Source organism: Triticum dicoccoides, chromosome 6A (assembly GCF_002162155.2).
Source record: "Triticum dicoccoides isolate Atlit2015 ecotype Zavitan chromosome 6A, WEW_v2.0, whole genome shotgun sequence".
Classification (NCBI taxonomy): Eukaryota; Viridiplantae; Streptophyta; class Magnoliopsida; order Poales; family Poaceae; genus Triticum; species Triticum dicoccoides.
In genome coordinates, this window is record NC_041390.1 from 461,787,402 (window position 1) to 461,793,401 (window position 6,000).

The window sequence follows — 6,000 nt, forward strand, 5'->3', positions numbered from 1 at the left end:
AATTACTACGTTCCCCAACAGTGGTATCAGAGCCTAGGTTTTATGTGTTGATGTTATATGCACGAGTGGAACACAAGTGAGTTGTGGGCGATATAAGTCATACTGCTTACCAGCATGTCATACTTTGGTTCGGTGGTATTGTTGGATGAAGTTGCCCGGACCGACATTACGCGTACGCTTACGCGAGACCGGTTCTCCCGACGTGCTTTGCACAAAGGTTGCTAGCGGGTGACAGTTTCTCCAACTTTAGTTGAACCGAGTGTGGCTACGCCCGGTCCTTGCGAAGGTTAAAACAGCACCAACTTGACAAACCATTGTTTTGGTTTTGATGCGTAGGTAAGATTGGTTCTTGCTTAAGCCCATAGCAGCCACGTAAAACTTGCAACAACAAAGTAGAGGACGTCTAACTTGTTTTTGCAGGGCATGTTGTGATGTGATATGGTCAAGACATGATGCTAAATTTTATTGTATGAGATGATCATGTTTTGTAACCAAGTTATCGGCAACTGGCAGGAGCCATATGGTTGTCGCTTTATTGTATGCAATGCAATTGTGTTGTAATGCTTTACTTTATCACTAAGCGGTAGCGATAGTCGTGGAAGCATAAGATTGGCGAGACGACAACGATGCTACGATGGTGATCAAGGTGTCGCGCCGGTGACGATGGTGATCACGACGGTGCTTCGAAGATGGAGATCACAAGCACAAGATGATGATGGCCATATCATATCACTTATATTGATTGCATGTGATGTTTATCTTTTATGCATCTTATCTTGCTTTGATTGACGGTAGCATTTTAATATGATCTCTCACTAACTATCAAGAAGTGTTCTCCCTGAGTATGCACCGTTGCGAAAGTTCTTCGTGCTGAGACACCACGCGATGATCGGGTGTGATAGGCTCTACGTTCAAATACAACTGGTGCAAAACAGTTGCACACGCAGAATACTCAGGTTATACTTGACAAGCCAAGCATATACAGATATGGCCTCGGAACACAGAGACCGAAAGGTCGAGCGTGAATCATATAGTAGATATGATCAACATAGCGATGTTCACCAATGAAACTACTCCATCTCACGTGATGATCGGACATGGTTTAGTTGATTTGGATCACGTAATCACTTAGAGGATTAGAGGGATGTCTATCTAAGTGGGAGTTCTTTAGTAATATGATTAATTGAACCTAAATTTATCATGAACTTAGTACCTGATAGTATCTTGCTTGTTTATGTTTGATTGTAGATAGATGGCCCGTGCTGTTGTTCTGTTGAATTTTAATGCGTTCCTTGAGAAAGCAAAGTTGAAAGATGATGGTAGCGATTACCTGGGCTGGGTCCGTAACTTGAGGATTATCCTCATTGCTGCACAGAAGAATTACGTCCTGGAAGCGCTGCTGGGTGCCAGGCCTGCTGCTGGAGCAACACCAGATGTTATGAACGTCTGGCAGAGCAAAGCTGATGACTACTTGATAGTTCAGTGTGCCATGCTTTACGGCTTAGAATCGGGACTTCAACGATGTTTTGAACGTCATGGAGCATATGAGATGTTCCAGGAGTTGAAGTTAATATTTCAAGCAAATGCCTGGATTGAGAGATATGAAGTCTCCAATAAGTTCTATAGCTGCAAGATGGAGGAGATAGTTCTGTTAGTGAGCATATACTCAAAATGTCTGGGTATAATAATCACTTGATTCAATTGGGAGTTAATCTTCCAAATGATTGCGTCATTGACAGAATTCTCCAATCACTGCCACCAAGCTACAAGAGCTTCGTGATGAACTATAATATGCAAGGGATGAATAAGACTATTCCCGAGCTCTTCGCAATGCTGAAAGCTGCGGAGGTAGAAATCAAGAAGGAGCATCAAGTGTTGATGGTCAATAAGACCACTAGTTTCAAGAAAAAGGGCAAAGGGAAGAAGAAGGGGAACTTCAAAAGAATAGCAAGCAAGTTGCTACTCAAGAGAAGAAACCCAAACCTGGACCTAAGCCTGAAACTGAGTGCTTCTACTGCAAGCAGACTGGTCACTGGAAGCGGAACTGCCCCAAGTATTTGGCAGATAAGAAGGATGGCAAGGTGAACAAAGGTATATGTGATATACATGTTATTGATGTGTACCTTACTAATGCTCGCAGTAGCACCTGGGTATTTGATACTGGTTCTATTGCTAACATATGCAACTCGAAACAGGGACTACAGATTAAGCGAAGATTGGCTAAGGACGAGGTGACGATGCGCGTGGGAAATGGTTCCAAAGTCGATGTGATCGCGGTCGGCACGCTACCTCTACATCTACCTTCGAGATTAGTATTAGACCTAAATAATTGTTATTTGGTGCCAGCCTTAAGCATGAACATTATATCTGGATCTTGTTTGATGCGAGACGGTTATTCATTTAAATCAGAGAATAATGGTTGTTCTATTTATATGAGTAATATCTTTTATGGTCATGCACCCTTAAAGAGTGGTCTATTCTTATTAAATCTCGATAGTAGTGACACACATATTCATAATGTTGAAACCAAAAGATGCAGAGTTGATAATGATAGTGCAACTTATTTGTGGCACTGCCGTTTGGGTCATGTCGGTGTAAAGCGCATGAAGAAACTCCATACTGATGGGCTTTTGGAACCACTTGATTATGAATCACTTGGTACTTGCGAACCGTGCCTTATGGGTAAGATGACAAAAACGCCGTTCTCCGGTACTATGGAGAGAGCAACAGATTTGTTCGAAATCATACATACAGATGTATGTGGTCCGATGAAAGTTGAGGCTCGTGGCGGATATCGTTATTTTCTCACCTTCACAGATGACTTAAGCAGATATGGGTATATCTACTTAATGAAACATAAGTCTGAAACATTTGAAAAGTTCAAAGAATTTCAGAGTGAAGTTGAAAATCATCATAATAAGAAAATAAAATTCCTGCGATCTGATCGTGGAGGAGAATATTTGAGTTACGAGTTTGGTGTACATTTGAAACAATGCGGAATAGTTTCGCAACTCACGCCACCCGGAACACCACAGCGTAACGGTGTGTCCGAACGTCGTAATCGTACTTTACTAGATATGGTGCGATCTATGATGTCTCTTACTGATTTACCGCTATCGTTTTGGGGTTATGCTCTAGAGACGGCCGCATTCACGTTAAATAGGGACCATCAAAATCCGTTGAGATGACGCCTTATGAACTATGGTTTGGCAAGAAACCAAAGTTGTCATTTCTGAAAGTTTGGGGTTGCGATGCTTATGTCAAAAAGCTTCAACCTGATAAGCTCGAACTTAAATCGGAGAAATGTGTCTCCATAGGATATCCAAAGGAAACTATTGGATACACCTTCTATCACAGATCCAAAGGCAAAAACTTTTGTTGCTAAATTCGGAAACTTTCTAGAGAAGGAGTTTCTCTTGAAAGAAGTGAGTGGGAGGAAAGTAGAACTTGATGAGGTAACTGTACCTGCTCCATTATTGGAAAGTAGTACATCACAGAAACCAGTTTCTGTGACACCTACACCAATTAGTGAGGAAGCTAATGATGATGATCATGAAGCTTCAGAACAAGATACTACTGAACCTCGTAGATCAACCAGAGTAAGATCCGCACCAGAGTGGTACGGTAATCCTGTTCTGGAAGTCATGCTACTAGATCATGATGAACCTACGAACTATGGAGAAGCGATGGTGAGCCCAGATTCCGCAAAATGGCTTGAAGCCATAAAATCTGAGATGGGATCCATGTATGAGAACAAAGTATGGACTTTGGTTGACTTGCCAAATGATCGGCAAGCAATTGAGAATAAATGGATCTTTAATAAGAAGACGGATGCTGATGGTAATGTTACTGTTTACAAAGCTCGACTTGTCGCAAAAGGTTTTCGACAAGTTCAAGGGATTGACTACGATGAGACCTTCTCACCCGTAGCGATGCTTAAGTCTGTCCGAATCATGTTAGCAATTGCCGCATTTTATGATTATGAAATTTGGCAGATGGATGTCAAAACTGCATTCCTGAATGGATTTCTGCAAGAAGAGTTGTATATGATGCAACCGGAAGGTTTTGTCGATCCAAAGGGAGCTAACAAAGTGTGCAAGCTCCAGCGATCCATTTATGGACTGGTGCAAGCCTCTCGGAGTTGGAATAAACGCTTTGATAGTGTGATCAAAGCATTTGGTTTTGTACAGACTTTTGGAGAAGCCTGTATTTACAAGAAAGTGAGTGGGAGCTCTGTAGCATTTCTGATATTATATGTAGATGACATATTACTAATCGGAAATGATATAGAATTTCTAGATAGCATAAAGGGATACTTGAATAAGAGTTTTTCAATGAAAGACCTCGGTGAAGCTGCTTACATATTGGGCATTAAGATCTATAGAGACAGATCAAGACGCTTAATTGGACTTTCACAAAGCACATACCTTGACAAAGTTTTGAAAAAGTTCAAAATGGATCAAGCAAAGAAAGGATTCTTGCCTGTGTTACAAGGTGTGAAATTGAGTAAGACTCAATGCCCGACCAATGCAGAAGATAGAGAGAAAATGAAAGATGTTTCCTATGCTTCAGCCATAGGCTCTATCATGTATGCAATGTTGTGTACCAGACCTGATGTGTGTCTTGCTATAAGTCTAGCAGGCATGTACCAAAGTAATCCAGGAGTGGATCACTGGACAACGGTCAAGAACATCCTGAAATACCTGAAAAGGACTAAGGATATGTTTCTCATATATGGAGGTGACAAAGAGCTCATCGTAAATGGTTACGTTGATGCAAGCTTTAACACTGATCCGGACGATTCTAAATTGCAAACAGGATACGTGTTTACATTAAACGGTGGAGCTGTCAATTGGTGCAGTTCTAAACAAAGTGTTGTGGCAGGATCTACATGTGAAGCGGAGTACATAGCTGCTTCGGAAGCAGCAAACGAAGGAGTCTGGATGAAGGAGTTCATATCCGATCTAGGAGTCATACCTAGTGCATCGGGTCCAATGAAAATCTTTTGTGACAATACTGGTGCAATTGCCTTGGCAAAGGAATCCAGATTTCACAAGAGAACCAAGCACATCAAGAGACGCTTCAATTCCATCTGGGATCTAGTCCAGGTGGGAGACATAGAGATTTGCAAGATACATACGGATCTGAATGTAGCAGACCCGTTGACTAAGCCTCTTCCACGAGCAAAACATGATCAACACCAAAGCTCCATGGGTGTTAGAATCATTACTGTGTAATCTAGATTATTTACTCTAGTGAAAGTGGGAGACTGAAGGAAATATGCCCTAGAGGCAATAATAATGTTATTATTTTATTTTCTTATATCATGATAAATGTTTATTATTCATGCTAGAATTGTATTATCCGGAAACATAATACTTGTGTGAATACATAAACAAACCAAACGTCACTAGTATGCCTCTACTTGACTAGCTCATTAATCAAAGATGGTTATGTTTCCTAACCATAGACATGTGTTGTCATTTGATTAACGGGATCACATTATTAGGAGAATGATGTGATTGACATGACCCATTCCATTAGCTTAGCACCCGATCGTTTAGTATGTTGCTATTGCTTTCTTCATGACTTATACATGTTCCTATGACTATGAGATTATGCAACTCCCGTTTGCCGGAGGAACACTTTGTGTGCTACCAAACGTCACAACATAACTGGGTGATTATAAAGGAGCTCTACAGGTGTCTCCAAAGGTACATGTTGGGTTGGCGTATTTCGAGATTAGGATTTGTCACTCCGATTGTCGGAGAGGTATCCCTGGGCCCTCTCGGTAATGCACATCACATAAGCCTTGCAAGCATTTAAACTAATGAGTTAGTTGCGAGATGATGTATTATGAAATGAGTAAAGAGACTTGCCAGTAACGAGATGAACTAGGTATTGAGATACCGACGATCGAATCTCGGGCAAGTAAAATACCGATGACAAAGGGAACAACGTATGTTGTTATGCGGTCTGACCGATAAAGATCTTCGTAGA